General features: G+C 34.4%; 1 pseudogene; it reads left to right on the top strand.

Annotated features, from left to right (window-relative positions):
• The first annotated feature begins 4165 nt into the window (after positions 1-4165).
• LOC124971557 (importin subunit beta-1-like) overlaps positions 4166-18478 on the top strand; it is a 173724-nt pseudogene continuing 159411 nt past the window's right edge.

Raw genomic sequence — 18478 nt, 5'->3', positions numbered from 1 at the left:
TTGGATGGTATATTCTATATATGTCACTTAAGTCTAAATTGTTGATTGTGTTATTGAGATCTATGGTTTCTTTATTCAATTTTTGTTTGGAAGATCTATCCAGTGGTGAGAGAGGCGTGTTTAAATCACCTATTTTAATTGTGTTGTTGTCTATTCAATTTCTGGAATTGAGAATGATTTGTTTGACATACATGGATGAGCCAATGTTCGGGGAATAGATATTTATGATTGTTATGTCTTGCTGATTTATGCTTCCCTTAAGCAGTATGTAATGTCCTTCTTTATCCCTTCTGACTAGATTTGGCTTGAAGTGTACATTATCTGAAATGAGGATGGATACTCCAGCTTTTTTGCTGTGTCCATGTGCATGGTATGTTTTTTCCCATCCTTTCACCTTTAGTCTATGGGTATCTCTTTCTATGAGATGAGTCTCTTGCAGGCAGCATATTGTTGGATTTTTCTTTTTAATCCAATCTACCTATGTCTTTTGATTGATGAATTCAGACCATTAACATTCAGGGTTATTATTGTGATATGATTTGTATTCCCAGTCATTTGACTCATTTTTATTTTTTGACATGTTTTGGTTTCTCCTTTATTGGGCTATTGCTTTAGGTTAGTTCCTCCTGTTGCTGATTTGCATGGTTGTTTTTCATCTCTTCCTCATGGAATATTTTGCTGAGAATGTTCTGTAATGCCGGCTTTCTTTTTGTAAATTCTTTTAGCTTTTGTTTATCTGGAAGGATTTTATTTCATTGTCAAATCTGAAAGTTAGTTTTCCTGGATATAAGATTCTTGGTTGGCATCTGTTTTCTTTCAGGGCTTGGTAAATGTTTTCCCAGGCCCTTTTAGCTTTTAGGGTCTGGATTGAAAAATCTGCTGATATCCGTATTGGTTTCCCCCTGAATGTAATTTGATTCTTTTCTCTCGCAGCCTTTAAAATTCTGTCTTTACTTTGTATGTAAGGTATTTTCATAATAATGTGCCTTGGGGTGGGTCTGTTGTAATTTTGTATATTTGGAGTCCTATAAGCCTCTTGTACCTGGTTTTCCATTTCATTCTTCATATTTGGGAAATTTTCTGATATTATTTCATTGAATAGATTGTTCATTCCTTTGGTTTGTTTCTCTAAACCTTTCTAAATCCCAATAATTCTCAAATTTGTCTTTTCATGATATCCCATAGTTCTTGGAGAATCTTTTCATGATTTCTTACCATTGTCTCTGTTTGGTCAATTTTGTTTTCAAGATTAAATATTTTGTCTTCAATGTCTGAAGTTCTGTCTTCCAGGTGTTCTATCCTGTTGGTTATGCTTTCTATGGAGTTCTTAATTTGGTTTATTGTTTCCTTCATTTCAAGGATTTCTGTTTGTTTGTTTTTTTTCAGTATCTCTCTTTATTGAAATGATTTTTTGCTTTCTGTATTTTGTCTTTTAACTGTTGATTGGTGCGATCATTTAATGCCTGCATTTGCTCTTTCTTCTCTTCCTTCAATGCCTGCATTTGCTGTTTCATCTCCTTGTTTGCTTCCCTGATTGTTTTAATTATGTACATTCTGAACTCCCTTTCTGACATTTCTTCTGCTGTGCTGTCATTGGGTTTTATTGATATAGTATCTTGGTTTGTTTGGGACATTTTCTTCCCTTGTTTTCTCATATTGGTCAGATGTCAGTGGGACTCTGAGATATTGCAGATATCCTCTATTGGCTTATAGTGTCCCTGTAGATTTCCAGTATATCACCTCCCAGCCTTCAGTAGCCTGATGTCTTGGAGGAACTTGATAATGCAGTGCTTCCGAAGAAAGCTGCCCCTAGCCCGCTACTGGGTCCAGGGCTGGGGGCTGGTTCTGCGAGGGAATCCTCTCACTGGGTGGTCCTGCTCCTAGAAGCTGGCTATAGACAGGGACTGCCCCCACCAGAGGGAGCTGGGCTGCTCGGGGAAAGCCTCTCCCTGTCCTGCCTTGGTCCCTGAAGCCGCCTGCGGACTGGGGCCCACTGCTGGGTTCAGGTCTTGGGGTTGGCTCTGTGTGGGAAATCTCTCACTGGGCGGACCTGCTCTGAGAACCTGGCTGTGAACTGGGCCTGCCGTGGGAGGGAGCAGGGCTGCTTGGGGAAGACTCTCGCTGCCCTGCCCTGCTCCGAGAAGCTGCCCACTCTCCAGGCCTGCTGCCCCGGCCAAGCTTCACCGGGTGGGAGAGACTCACCCTGCCGCTCTATGCTGGTCTGAGTCTCTCAATACCTCCCCTTCTTGAATCCTGAGTTTTGGAGTGACAGGAGATGCAGCCACCCTCTAGTCCACCATCTTGGATCTCCCTCCAATAATTCTTAAATTTGGTCTTTTCATGTTATCCCATAAATCTTGGAGGTTCTGTTCCTGATTTCTTACCATCATCTCTGTGTGGTCAATGTTATTTTCATGATTAAATATTTTGTCTTCATTGCCTGAGGTTCTGTCTTCCAAATGATCTAGTCTGTTGTGATGCTTTCTAGTGAGTTTTTAATTTGGTTAATTGTTTCTTTCACTTTGAGGATTTCTCTTTTCTTTTTGTTCAGAACCTCTATCTTTTTATTGAAATAAGCTTTTGCTTCCTGCATTTGCTCTTTAATTGTTCATTGAAGTGATCATTTGTTGTCTGCATTTTCTGTGTTATATCATCCTTTACTTTGCAGATCATTTTAATTATGTACATTCTGAACTCATTTTCTTACATTTCTTCTACCATGCTGTCAATGGATTCTATTAATATAGCATCTTGGTTTGTTTGGGATGCTTTCTTCCCTTGTTTTTTCATGTTGTTCATGTATCTTCCTCTCTAGCACTGTGGATTCAAGATATTACAGTTTCCCCCCTACAGATTTATAGTGTCCCTGCAGGTCTCTTATACCTCACCTTTAAGGGGGAGGTCAATATTCATAGCACCCAATACAAACAATATGTAGCCTTAAACCAAATAGCCCTTATTAAGACATTAACTGTATTGTGATAATAAGCAGAGATGATGATTTTGAATATTATCTACAGCATAAACAACAGGTTTGCAACAAGGTCTACAATTTCTAATGTTGGACAAAGAGGATGGGGGAGGGGTTTAGGATGAAATGTTAATGAGGCAAAAAGTGAGATTATAAAGGTACTAGATCATAGAAAGAGTGAAAGTAGAATCAAAAGAAGGTGATTGTTAGCATGAGAAAAGGGAGAAAGGAGACTCCAGGGAAACAGATAAATATGAGGAAAGTAGGGAGGTGAGAAAATTAAAATTTAAATTTAAATTTAAAAAAACTACAACAAAACTGTAGTATACTAGTCAAACCTCCCAGTCTTCAGTAGCCTGATTCATGAAAGGTACTTGATTTCAAAGATGATGGTGATATGAGAGTGGAAATGAAAAAAGAAAAAAAAATTGGGAAAATGGAGAAAAAAGTCTTGAAGGAAAATTGAACAACTATTTCTGTTGGAGTTCAGTATCTTCTCTGCCTCCCTTTTCTTCTGGTAGGTGGAGTTGTCTGGAGTTTTCTGGTAACTCCACCCTCAGGATGATGACAGTTACTAAGATGGGAGGACTAGACTTGGAGGTGGGCCTCCTGAAGGCAGGGTATAGCAATTGCCAGTCCCTCTGGAATACTACACACCAGGACATCCGTTAGGGTTCACTATGTGACACAGGAACCTGGTCTTAGCTCCTTCCCTCACTTGTGGATTCCACAATTCCTGGTTTATAATTTAGTCTCTAATTGTATCTCTCCTGTCCCTGGGTTTCCAATTTCCCAAGCAGGAACCTCTCTTCCTGAAGGTCCTGAGGGCTGAGCACCAGGACTTGTGCACCTATCTCAGAAAGTTATTCTGTATTGGGCAAATCAGGACCAGGTGTTGAAAGTTGTGGGTCAATCATGTAGCTGTAAGCACTGGACCAGTTGGTGGCTAGGGGATGGTTGGGAGACTAGGGATTGAAGAGCTGGAGTACCTTGTTGGTTGCCAAACTGGCAAGACCAGGGGTTTGGTGGAGTCATGGACCAGGTTGATGTTGGGTCCCAACTAGTGCTCCTGAGTTGTCTCTGGGATTCAGGTGGATGCTGGGTGGTTGGCTGGATGAGTTGGGGTCAAGATACCCTCACACCATTTTCCCACCTACCGAAACTTGCAAGGCTCTCTCCTCCCTCTGCAGCAAGATGGTAACTATTAGCACACCTAACAGGGATACCTCAGATGCAACCAAGCCTTCAGGGCCCTCAGTGAAGATCTTTCAGGACTTCGCTTATATCCCTGGATGTAAGTGGCCACATTCCAAGTTGGTGGCAGCAGCAGTGGCTAACCCATAGATACCTTGATAATGAGCTTCTAGTCTCTAGCAGGTGTCCCAGGATGGAAACTGCCCCAACTAATGATGGTAATGGCAGTGGTGGGGATAATCCAAGATGGCAGCAGAGGCATCCCAACACGTTGGTAGATGGGGAACCACCTCATGGGACTTGGGCCAGTGCTAGAGAACCAAGCAGGGTATCAGCCAACACTAGAGATCCCTATCTTTTCATTTCTAAATATTATATTTGCTAACTTATTAAATATTTCTTTCTATCTTGGAGTTTTTGATGCTTTCTCATTTGTATATAATCTTGTATATCATTAAACCCTTCACACAGTTATTTACATCTTAAGTTTTTGAGGTTTGAAATCTGTTATTCCTAAAGGACAGAATGAGTTAGGGATTTTTAATTTCAATAAAACTGCACTTCAAATATAAATTCTGTAGAGAAAAAGTGTCATTTATGGAAAAGTTAAGAAAATAATGCATGTAATTTTTTCTTGAGAAACTTACAAGTTAATAACCTTGAGTTAACCAAAGGATGACTAAAGAAACTACAATAAAGGATTGTCAATAAACAATGGAAATATTTAACAGTAGAACTAAGTTCAAAACCATAGGGTGGGTTATATAGAACGCAAACAATGAAAAGGGTATGTTTACTACTAATAATAAAATAATAGAACTAAAAATATTGGAGGAGAGTATGGAAAAAGGATAGAGGTAGGAGGCAGAAAAGTTTCACTGATGGTAATACCTGGATGATCAGAGAATATAATTTTAAAATTTTAAAACAAGTAATATAGCACTCTGGTGTACCAAAGGCCTGTGGGTGAATTGGAGCTATCCATCTGTGTCTCTGAAGGCAGGATTTTTTTAATCACCAGAATTGTTTAAAATTTTTGATCTATGGTGATAATAAAATGAAGATATATTCAACCAGTTTTGTTATGATTTTAAGTTCCTTATATATTCCTTACCACAATACTTTGTATGAACCACTGTTACTGCTCTTCTTTGATATGCTAACAGAAGAACTATAAGCCTATCAAATACTACATAACACTAAGGACAGGAATATTATAAAATTGATTGGTAAGAGAAAGAGGAAAAAATGAGAAGGAAATGTCAATTGAGAATACTACATCCAGCAAACTGGTTTTCAACAATAGAGAAGAAATAAAAACAAAAACTAAGAAAGTTCATCGCCATTTAACCTGCCTTACAGGAAATGCTGAAGGGATTCTTTGAGTTGAAACAAAAGGATTCTCAAGAGCAATGTAATACTATATACAATACTCATTGATAAAGGTAAATACAGAAACAAATACAGCGTACTATATTATACTGATGGTAGTTGGTAAATCAGTTAATTCCAGTATAAAAGTCAAAAGATAAAAGTATAATAAAAAGTAACAAAACCATGTAAATGCACACACAATATAAATGGATCTAAATTGTGACACCATTACCAATATGTTGAGGGAAGAGTAGTAAAATTGTGGTCTTTAAGATTGAAATTAAGCTATCATCAGCTTAAAATAGACTATTGTAACCATAGAACAGTTTATGTAAGGCCCATGGTTACCATGAAGAAATTATCTATAGAAGTTAAACAAAAGAAAAAAAATGAAATCAAAGTATATCAATCCAAAAACAAAACAATGAAAGATAAAAAGAGAGAAACAGAGGGACAAAAGAACTACAAGACAAACAGAACAATCAGTGAAATTTTAATAGTTTATCCTTCATACTAATAATTTCTTTAAATATAAATGAATTAAATTTCCCAATCCAAGGAAATGAGCTGGCTAAATATACACAAACCCAATATACGACTATATACTATCTACAAAAATTGTATTTAGAATTTTAAGTATATACACCCTGAAACTGAAGGAATGGAAAAAGACACTGTATGGAAATGGCAACCAAAAGAGAGCAGGGTGGCTAATCTTACATCAGAGAAAATAGAGTTTAAATCAAAATGTCACAAGAAACAAAGAAGTATATTATATAATGACAAAATGTTCAACTCACCAGCATAATATAACAAATATAAATTTATATGCTCCTAACATCAGAGCACCTTAATATATAAAACAAACATTGACAAATCTAGAGGGAGAATAGAAAGCATTATAATTATAGTAGGAGACTTTAATATCCCGCTTTTGATAATAGATGGAACCGTCAGACAGAAAGTCAACACAGAAACAACAATTTGAACAATTCTACACACCAAATGAACTTAACAGATCCTTACAGAACATTCTAACTAACATCAGCAGAATGTTCATTCTTTTGGAGAGCACACAGAAAATTTTCCAGGATATATCACATATTAGGGCACAAATAAGTCTTAACAAATTTAAGAAGATGGAAATTATACCAAGTATCTTTTCTGGTTGCAATGGAATGAAATCAATAGCAAAAGAAAAACTGGAAATTTTATAAATACTTGGAAACTAAGTAGTATATATTTGAACAATCAGTAAGTCAAAGAAGAAATAAAAAGGGAAATTAGAAAATACAGTGGGACAAATGAAAATGTAACAAAACAATGAAAATGTGACAAAACTTAGGGCTGTGGCAAAAGCACTTCTAAATGGGATGTTATCTTAGTCCATTAAGGCTGCTATAATAAAAATACCATAAGGTGCATATTGTATAAATAATAGAAATTTCTCAGTTCTGGAGACTAAAAGGTCAAAATTAAGGTGCTGGCAGATTCAGCATTTGGTTAGGTCCTACTTTGTAGACCACTGTCTTTTCATTTTAACTGCATATAGCAGAAAGAGAGAATATGATCTCTAGGTTCTCTTTTCCAGAAGTTCTAATCACATTCATAGGCCTCTACCCTCATGACATAACCTGAAAGTTTCTGCATCCTAATACCATCACCTTAGGAGTTAGAATTCAAGTTATAAATTTTTGAGAGAGAAAAATATTCAGATATTAAGATAAGGAATAAGGTAAGGTTATTACCTTATTTATGTTACCTCTGCATACCTATGACAAAATGCCTGAGAAAAACAAATTAAAGACACAAAGATTTATTTTGGATTATGGTTTCAGAGGTTTTAGTCCGTAGTTAGCTGGCTCCATTGCTCTGGGCCTAAGGTGAGGCACAACATCATGGCAGAAGGGCATAGTGAAGGTAGCTGCTTATCTCATGGCAGCAAGGAAGCAAAGAGAGAGAAGCTGGTGTCTAGGGACAAAATATACCTTTTAAAGGCACAGCCCCAGTTAACAACTTCCTTCAACTAGACTCCACCTTCTACAGTTCCACCACCTCCCAATGGTTCAATCAATTATGAACCCACCAATGAATTTATTCATTGATGAGATGATAGTCCTCATGACCCAATCACTTCCTGAAAATCCAACCTAAGACCAAGCTTTCAATACATGAGTATATGGGGAACATTTCAGACCCAAACTATAACAAAGTTACTATGATAAACACCCAAGTTAAAAGGGAAAAAAGATCTTAAATAAACAACCTAGTTACACCCCAAAGAGCTAAAAAGAGAAAAAGAAACTAAGCCCAAAGTTAGTAGAAAGAAAGAAATAATGAAGATTAGAGTAGAAATTTTTAAAAAATAGAAAAACTCAACCAAACTACAAGTTGATTCTTTGAAAAGATAAGCACATTTGTCATATCTTTAGCTAGACTAAGGAAAGAAAGGAGACTCAAAATAAAAGAAGGGATATTACAACTTTTTACATAAATAAAAAATGATCTTAAGAGATGAATATGATCAAGTATGTGCCATCATACTGGATTGCCTAAAATAAATGGATAAATTCCTACTGAGACTGAATCATTTAAAAAAAAAGTCTGAACAGACTTGTAACTAGTAAGGAAACTGGATCAGTACTCAAACATATTCCAACAAGGAAAAGTCCAGAACAGATGGCTTCACTGCTGAATTCTACAAACACTTAAGGAAAAAGTAAAATCAACCTTTTCCAACTTCTTTCAAAAATTTTAAAAGGTGGGAACACTCCCAAACCCACTTTGTGAGGACAACATTACCCTTATACCAAAGTCAAAGACACCACAAAAAAGAAAATGAAAAGCCAACATACTCATTGAATATACATGAAAAAAACAATCCTCAGCAAAATATAAGCAACCCAAATTTAACAACACATTAAAAGCATAATATACCATAATTGAGTGGTATTTTTTCCCTGAAATGTAAGATTGGTTCAACATAGAGAAATCAATTAATGTGATACACTGCATTAACAGGATGAAGATTTAAATCACATGATGATGTCAATAGGTGTAGCAAAAGCATTTGACAAAATCTTACACCTTTCCATGATGAAATCTCTTAACAAACTAGGTATAGAAGGATATTACTTCAACCATGTATAAAAAGTCCAAAGTTAATGTCATACTTAGAAATTAAAACTGAAAGTCTTTTCTCTCAGATCAGGAACAAAGCAAGTGTCTGCTCTTGCCAATTCAATTTAACATAGTACTGGAAGTCTTAACCAGAATATTTAAGGAAGAAAAAGCAATGAGAGGCATTAAACAGAAAGGAAGAAGTTTAAGATCCCTAGTTTGCAGAGGATATCCCATTTATGAAAGCAAAACAAAAATAAAGTAGGAATAAACTTAACTGAAGAGGTAACTTACTCATACATTGAAAACTACAAAACATTGATAAAGGTAATTTTAAAAGATACCAAAGATGGAAATACATCCTCTGTTCATGTACTGAAAGATTTAATATTATTAAAATGTTCATAATAACCTAAGTTTTCTACAGATTCAATGTAATCTTTATAAAAATCTAATGAATTTTTATGTAAATAGTGCAAACAATACTAAAATTTATATGGAGCCACAAAAGACCCTGAATAGCCAAAACAATCTTGATAAAGAAGAACAAAGTAGAAGGCACCATACCTCCTAATTTCAAAATATATTGTAATGTTACAGTAATTAACAGGGTATAATGCTGGCGTAAACACTGACATCAAACATATAAACAAATGGAACAGAAAGTTCAGATACCGATTCACATATGTACAGTAGTCACCTGATCTTCAAAAATGCTGCCAAGAATACACAGTAGAAAAAGGATAGTCTCTTCAGCAGATGGAGTTGTGAAAACTGCCTGCCCATATGTAAAAGGATGAAATTGGATGCTTATCTTATACCACACACAGAAATCAACTAAAACTAGATCAAAACTTTAGCATAAGACCCAAAATAATAAAACTTTTAGAAGAAAACATGATATTAGTCTTGGCAAGGTTTTTTCGGATAAGAACACCAAAATGCAGGCAACAAAAGCAAAACTAGATAAGCAGGAATACAACATACCAGTAAAGTTCTGTACAGTAAAGAAAATAATCAACAGAAAGAAAGAAAAGGCAACCTATGCAATGGAAGAAAATATTTACAAGTCATATATCAAATAAGGGTTTCATTCTCAAAACATGTAAGGAACTCATACAATTCCATAGCAGCAAACTAATTCCCCAATTTAAAAAATAGGCAAAGATATGAATATATATTTCTCCAAGGAAGACATACAAATGGCCAAAAGGTGTATGAAATAATGCTCAACATCACTATTAATAGGTAAATACAAATCAAAATCAAAATGAGATAGCATCACACACCTGTTAGAATAGCAAATATATACATATATTTTATATACATATATTTTACATATCTATTTATATACATGTATATTCATCATACACACACACACACACACACACATATATATATATATATATATATTTTTTAAGACAACATGTGTTGGCATGGATGGGGAAAAATTAGAGCCCTATGACATCCTTGGTAGAAATGTAAAGTGCTATATCCACTATGGAAAACAATATGGAAATTCTTCAAAAATTAAAAATAAAACCTCTGTATGATCCAGCAATAACATGTCTAGGTACTTATTCAAAAGAATTTAAATCAGGATCTCAAAGAGATAATTGTTCTGCAGTGTTCATTGTAATACTGTTTACAATAACCAACATGTGAAAACAGCACAAATGTCCATCAATGGGTAAATGGATAAAGAAATGGTATTACATACAGTGGAAAATTTTTCATCATTTTAAAGGAAGGAAATTCTTCAATGTACAACAACATGGATGAAACTTGAGCATATTATATTATGTAAAATAAGTCAGGACAAATACTTCATTATTTCACTTATATAAGGTATCTAAAATATTCAAACTCATAAAATCAGAAAGTAGAATGATGGTCACCAGGAGTTTGGGGGAGGGCGAAATGAGAAGTTGCTAATAAAATGTATAGTCTCAATTGTTCAAGACAAACAAATTTTAGAGATATGCTATATACAATTTTGACCTATGGTTAATGATTCTTTACTATACGTTTAAAAACAGAGATCTCATGTTAAGTATCCTTATCAATATAAAATAAAATTTTTAAAAACTATAAATAAATAATGAAGCAGAACAAGATAGATTTGTGATTTTATTTTTCAAAACAAAAAGATAAAAATACCATATCATTTTATCTGTTGTATCAATGAATACAAATTGGTTATATTTGTTAGTTAATACAGAAAGTGTTTCTGATTTTACCTAAAAATAAGCAAAACTGAAGGTCTTTCTTATTTTTTATTTGTTCTTTTTAAATGTACATGACAGTAGAATATCTTTTGACATATTATAAATGCATGGGATATAACTTATTCTAATTAGAATACCGTTCTTGTGTTTGAACATCATGTGGAGTTAAATGGTTCATGTATTCATATTATAAACATAGGAAAGTGATGTACAATTCATTCTACTGTTTTCCTGTCCCCATGACCCCTCCCTTCTCTTCATTCCCCTTTGTCTAATCCAATGAACTTCTATTCTTCCCTCCCCTGCCCCTTATTGTGTTTTAGTATCACATATCAGAGAGAACATTCAGCCTTTGTTTTGGGGGGACTGGCTTATTTCACTTAGCATGAAAATCTCCAGTTCCATCCAATTACCAGCAAATTCCATAATTTCATTCTCCTTTATGGCTGACTAATATTCTATTGCATTTATATACCACATTTTCTTTATCCATTCATCTGTTCAGGGGCAACTAGGTTGGTTCTACAATCTAGCTATTGTGAATTGAGTGACTATAAACATTGATGTAGTTGCATCACTGTGGTGTGCTGATTTTAAATTCTTTAGGTATGTACTGGGGAATGGGATAACTGAGTCAAATGGTGGGTCCATTCCAAGTTTTCTGAGGAATCTCCATAATGCTTTACAGTGGTTGTACCAATTTGCAGTCCCACCAGCAATGTATAAAGGTCTGATGTGAGAAATACTTATTTAAAAAGTAATTAAGAAAGACTGAAAGAAAAGGATGGACAAACTTATTCTGGGAAAAGCAAACTACAAGAAAGCATAGGTCATATTATTATTAGATAAAATAGCATTTGATCTTAATTGAGATGTAAAGAAGGAATCTAGATGGTAGGAAGATTATAAGGATAAGTAGTAAAGATTATAACCATATACTTGAGATGTTTAGGCAGAAAGAGAATTTTAGCATTATCTTGATGCTATAGCTTAGCCAAGTGAAGAGTAATTTTTAACAATTTGAGGACCCTTATCAAGTTATCCTTTCTTCCTTTTTTCTTCCTTCTTCCATCTCTCTTTTCCTCTCCTCCTTCCTTCACTTTCCAAATATTTATTAAGTTCCCAATGTATGTCAAACACAGTTTTAGCCACTTGAAAATCAGCAGTGAATATTCTTTATTAAACTACATTCTATTAGGGAAAGACTTCCACTAAAGATGTAAACAAATAGAATATATTACAACAGTAGATACAAGTGCCAAGGAGGAAGATATAGTATGCAAGCACAGTAAAAGGTTGTAGAGGATGTTGAAATTTTAGATAGTGTGTTTAGGAAAGGCCTCATAAAACAGTAATGTTTGAAACTGGGCACATTGGTGCACACCTGTAATCCCAGTGGCTAGGGAGGCTGAGGCAGGAGTATCGCAAGTTCAAACCCAGACTCAGTAATTTAGCAAGACCCTAAGGAACTTTGTGAGACCCTATCTCAAAATTTTAGAAAATAACATAAAAAGGACTGGGAATGAGGTTCAGTGACTAAGTGTCCCTGGGTTCAATCCCTGGCACCAAACAAAAAAATAATAATAATAAAAATAAAAATAAAGTGAGTTTTTACTTTGAGTGAGAAAAGCAGTCATTAGAGGATTATAAAGGATGATGCAACATAACCTAACATACTTTTTTCTCTTTTGAGATAGGTAGGAGAGGAAAGAGGGGAAAAAATCAAATTGGTAAAGAGAAAATTTCTAACTAATTCCCATATTAATGATGCATTTAAAGTTGAAGTTTTTGTTCATACCTTTTAAACCTATTTTAATTTTCTTTCAATATACAGAATATAGCACTTATAAAATGCTCATTCCATTCCATGATGAGTTAAGTTTACAACTGCTGAAAATTAAATGCAACATTCTAGAATGTTTTTCAATCTTCAGTATGCATCAGAATTACCTCAATGACTTGTTAAAACAGAGTTTCTGATTCTGTTCATCTGGGGTAGGACTTGAGAATTTGCATTTCTAGCAGCTTCCCTCTGAGCCCAAGGTCTGCTTTGAGATCCACTGTCTAGATCACATAATACACATAAGCATTGCAAAGATGGTCTGAGAATTATTAGCATTTTTAGTAACCCTGCTGAGCCAAGGACCTTGTGTTCTGATCCCCAGTATTTAGTGCCCCTAAACTCTTACACTCTCATGTCAGTATATTGGACCTTTTCTTTGTTTATTCATCTATGACAGATTAATTAAAAATAGATAAGTATATTTTGAATACTTACTTGATATTTTTTAAGTCTGAGAGTGATGATTCTGAATTTTTTGAAGAGGTCAAAAGATTTTGCTAATAAGCCAAATATATTCGTAATACAACATGCTTAAGCCAGTTAATTCTTGTAATTATTAAACCTTAATTTTTCATTGTTATTCTGACTCTTTAGAAATTATTTACAGGATTCCACTTTTATCATTATTACAATGTATTCTGAAAAGGAGACATACAATAAAGGTTTACATGAAATGTCATTCTGGGCAGTTACTAATTTGGTTTGTTTTTATTAGTTTCTATTTTTAGAATAAAAAGTGTAAGAAGATAAATAAACCTATCCAAAGGGCTTTAATGTGATTTTAGAAACAATGAGCCTGGAAATAGTGACTATTACTGAAATGCTAACTATAGTGAATGGAAATAATGTGCTAAAGGTCTCAAAATTTAAGGAATCTTTCATAAATATTCTTTGCTATGAGCAAGGTGAATGGTAAATGCATTTGGTATTACTGAATTTTAAGGATTTATTATTGTCAAAGGACATTTCCTCAGTTTTGTTGTTTTATAAATTTTCAGTGAAACCAGTGAGGTTTCACATGTTAATCTGATACTTAGAAAATCTTGGAGCAAGTGAGAAGCAGAGACAAAATCAGTAAAAATAAATGTGGAGATGAGGAGGAAACATTTTTAAAAGGTTTTTGAGTTTATCAATTTCTTCCTGTTAAAAAAAAATCTGTTGGCAATTAACCTGATATGCCCTAAAAAGTGAGAGATAAGTATATGTAGTTATATTACATTTATTTTTCAAATTCCCAAAGAAAACATAAGACAAAACAGATCTTTTAGATTCAGAATAAGTGATTCATTAAATCCGTCAGTTTGATGAAAGATGACTTCAGGATGTAGGTGTCTTGTGAATCTGTATTCAATATGAAAGGGGATAAATCAGTTGGGATTAGATTATTCAAAAGTGCTTTATTTTAAAAATATAATTTGGAGAACTTTTCGGTTTCCATATTTTGTTTAAGTTTGAGAAGTATTCAAAAAGAAATTGTACAGTTGATTTGTCTACATTTTTATCCCTGGTCTCTTTATATATGTCTTTACCTTTGCACTTCTGAAAGTATATTGATTATTTTAAATATGGATTTTTCTCAACACATACAGAGACAATTTTAAACATCAGAGAGATTATTTTAAACTTTCCATATTTTTTCTATTCCTCAGCTAAAATAATTATAGCATATAGAAATTTTAGGTATTACTATTACCTATGAGAAATAGCTTGTTTTATAAATTAAAGTGATTTTACAATTAATAAAAGATCTATACATTCATTGAGATTATTTGTGATGTTCTTGAATAAGAGCATTAGTACTAAAGTCTGAAATTATTCCAAATGTCTAGGGAGAAACACTTAAAGTTAAAATTGACTTTATTCTTTGTATTTTCTCTATGCCTTACCCATAGCAAGCACCAGTAAAAAACACTAGTTATTGGATAAAAATTACACCTTACTAAATGTAAATGTAAATAACTTAAAGTTTATAGTGGATTGTTTCCCTGATGGAATTTTGTCAAAATAGGAAAGATCACCACTCCCAAATGAAGGAGTATTTGTTAAGGGTAATTTTGTCCTTAACTTAAGGGCAAAAGGGTAATTTTGTCCTTTGCTACCTATTAAGGATTCCAATGTAAGAAAAGACTTGTCATGAATAGATCACCACAAATACAAAGATCCTAGTTGGTGGCATATAAGTAAGCTCATCTTCTGGAAAAAGAGAAGATACACTAAGAATGGTATATTCTATTTAATTAAACATTTTTCCTCTTAAGATATCAAAAATTTCTCAAATCATAAGTGATAGGGGGCAGACAGACATGAGGGGTTGGATCATGAGGTTAAGAGAATACTTCTACAAAATATGCCTACTGTGTTGACTCCCACAGGTTTTCACTTTTAAAAAGCAATTTATTTACCTGCAGTCCTGCCTGGCTTAAGTTCACAGGACATGTTACATTCCTCAGCAAACAACCTGTTATCTGCAGGGGAAATGCAAACCTAAAATGTCCATAAGAAGAACACGAGTGACCCTGAAGTTGGAGAATTTTGTGATGCTTACACAGACCAAATCCCAGAACTCAGGGAGATAAGAATAATTCATCCCGACCATAAAAACTATAAGAACAAGTTTCAATTAGCACTGGTCAGCATGGGACAACGTGACCTAGAGTGGTCATGGCAGTGGGGACTTAAAAGTCTGATGTCATCCTGCTGTCAGTCAAAAGTCAAGAGGTGGACCTGAGTGGGACTTTGAAAACTTTCCTGGAACCCTCAGTAAAACTGGCAGGCAGGATCCACTCTCTGAGAGACCCACTCTCTCCCTTGAGAGTGTTCCTTTTTCTTCTTTTCTATCCTTTCTAATAATTATGCCTATTACTCTAAGTGACATGTCTGAAATTTTTCTGGACTGATAACAAGAATTGGGGTTTGCTGCCTCAGTTTCATGGGAAGCTCCAGTCCTACAACAAGGAATTGCATTATTATTCTAACAATTTATGATAGAAATTTTTATGTCATGCAAATAGAAAAATGGTTCTGCTGGGTTTTTACTCCAGTGCTACATTTATATGCATTGTGACAACCCAAAAGAGCTTATCGATGATTTTCAATCCGGTCTTTTTTATTAAATAGGCACAGTCACACACAGTCAAATTAAAATATCAACTGACTATTTTAGGAATGTCAAGGACATATTCACTAAGTGTCCTTTGTAAATATGAAATGCCTAGGATCTATTGCATTGCATATGGAATAAGGATAAGTAAAATAGACATAAAAAAAATGAATAGCTCTTCATTCAGCCACTCACAAATATGGGCAATTGATCAAGAAAAGAGAATTTCTGTTCATGGAGCTGTGCAAATCCATTTCTAAGAATGAGGTAGGGACATCACATGTCTGCTGAGATGGTGAATTAGTAAAGAATTGCAGCCCTGTTAGACATAAGATGGATAAAACATGAAACTATTATTTTTTAACAAGAACACTAGGATGGACAAGTCCTGCTGTAAGCCTGTTAGGGGACAGACAGATGTGAGTGGTGGGAATATGAGGTTAAGGGAATAATTATGACCCCTACATGCTTTCCACTCCAAGAAGAAACTTACCTACATATCTGCCTGGCCTAAGTGGACAGATGTGTCACATTCCTCAGCAAACTACTTGTTAACTGCAAGAGAAATGCAGGCCCTAGAAAACGTCCATCGGAGGAACCCAGGAGACTTTTGTGGCCAGATCCTGAAATTCATGGAGAAAAGGATAATTCCTCCTATCAATAAAATCTGTAAGAGTGTATGATTAAGAATCCAATAAACTCATTCCTGTTACTCTGAGTGACATGTCTTGGAAACTTTCTGACTTTTTTATTACATGAATTGGGGTCTGAAGGGTGGGTCTTCATGCTACCTCAGTTTCCCAGAAGGTCCAAGCTCTGTAACATTGCCACTGCTTTTCTTCTTCTTTTCTTTCTTTTTATGAAGGGGTGGTAGATCAGGCAGAAAGAAGTGTAGGATCTCACAAAACATTTATGCTGCTTATAATATGTGTACTTTACAAATATTAACTTGTTGAATCCGTGTAACAACCCTGTAAAGTAACTATTATTTCCCTAATTTTATAGGTGAGGAAATATAACTAAGAGATTAAGAAAATTGCTGATGACAGAGTTGAATAAAAACCTGTTGGATTTCAGAGAAAGTGCTGTTAACCACTAAGGGCTATTGACTCTTTTGACATTCTAACCTTCGCTTCCTGTATTGTATAAGCCAGTCAAGACAAGATAATGCAAAGAAGCAGTTAGTTAAGGGATCCTTGTGGTAGATAGCAGGAAAGTTTAGAGGTAGCTAGTGAAATCATTGACTCTGCAACCTAGAAATAAAGTTGGAGATTTGATTGATGTTTTGGGAAAGAAGGCATGCCAATAAAATTCTGACCCTATTAAGCCTTTCACAGAAGTCTCACCCAGAAACTTTTGCTTCCATTTCACTATTCAAATGTGGCCCACGTGACCATTTCTGAATGGAAATTGACTAAAAAATAAAGAGATCTAGATTGGGTTGGACTCAATCACAACTATTTAAAAAATAATAATGATTCACTAGGAAAGCAAAAAAATTCACATGGAGATTTCATTACAGCAATGTGTAAAAAGGCAAAAAAAAAAACTGGGAAGAAAACAATGAAATAATTTTAATGAATTAGTACATTTTGTAAGTATAAAACATTACCAGTGGATCACCCAAGATAGTGAAAATGTGGGTGATTTTCAAATTCTTTGTTTTGTTTTGTAATTGGTACATTATATTACACAAAATAGTGGGATTCATTGTGATTTATTTATACATGCACAAGACTTAATTTGGTCCATTTTCTTGCCCAGTATATTCCCTTTCCTTCTTCTCTTTCCTCTCCCCAATCCCCATCTTCAATTCTACATGCCTCCCTCTATTTTCATGAGATCACTTTTTTCTTTTCTTTTTCTCCAACTTCCACATATGAAAGAAAACCTATGTCTGTTGATTTTCTGAGTCTGACTTATTTCACTTAACATTCTATCCATTTCCTGCAAATGACAAAATTTCAATCTTCTTTATGACTAAATAAAACTCATTGTGTATATATGCTATGTTTTCTTTATATATTCACCTATTGACAGACACCCAGACTGGTTCCATGACTTGGCTATTGTAAACTGTACTGCAGTAAACATGGATATGCATTTATCTCTATAATATGTGATTTAGTTCCTTTGTATAAATAGTAAGGAATGATATAGCTAGGTAATATTGTGGTTCTTTTCCTAGTGTTTTGAGGAAACTCCATACTACTTTCCAGAGTGATTGTAGTAATTTGTAGTCCCACCAACAATGTATGAATATTCTTTTTTCTCCACATCCTCACCAACATTTATTATTTGTATTCTTGATGATTGCTATTCTTACTAAAATGAGATGAAATCTCAGAATAGTTTTGATTTGCATTTCTCTGATTGCTAAGGATGCTGAACATTTTTCCCATATATGTGACAGTCATTTGTATGTTTTCTTTTGAGAAATATCTGCTTAGATGATTTTCAATTTTTTTAGTTATACTAATCTGTATTTTCAAAGATTTTACAATGAGTGCTGTACTTTTGCAGACTTTTTCAAAAGTAAATTTTGAAAGCATTAAAAAGTACCTCTAGCTGGACCAAGAAAGAAATAAGATTTATTTGATTAAGACAGTATCCCTCTCTAAGGCAGGGAAAGAATAAAGAAACCAGGA

This window comes from Sciurus carolinensis, chromosome X (assembly GCF_902686445.1).
Source record: "Sciurus carolinensis chromosome X, mSciCar1.2, whole genome shotgun sequence".
In the NCBI taxonomy this organism is placed as follows: Eukaryota; Metazoa; Chordata; class Mammalia; order Rodentia; family Sciuridae; genus Sciurus; species Sciurus carolinensis.
This window is presented reverse-complemented; position numbering and strand designations above follow the sequence as displayed.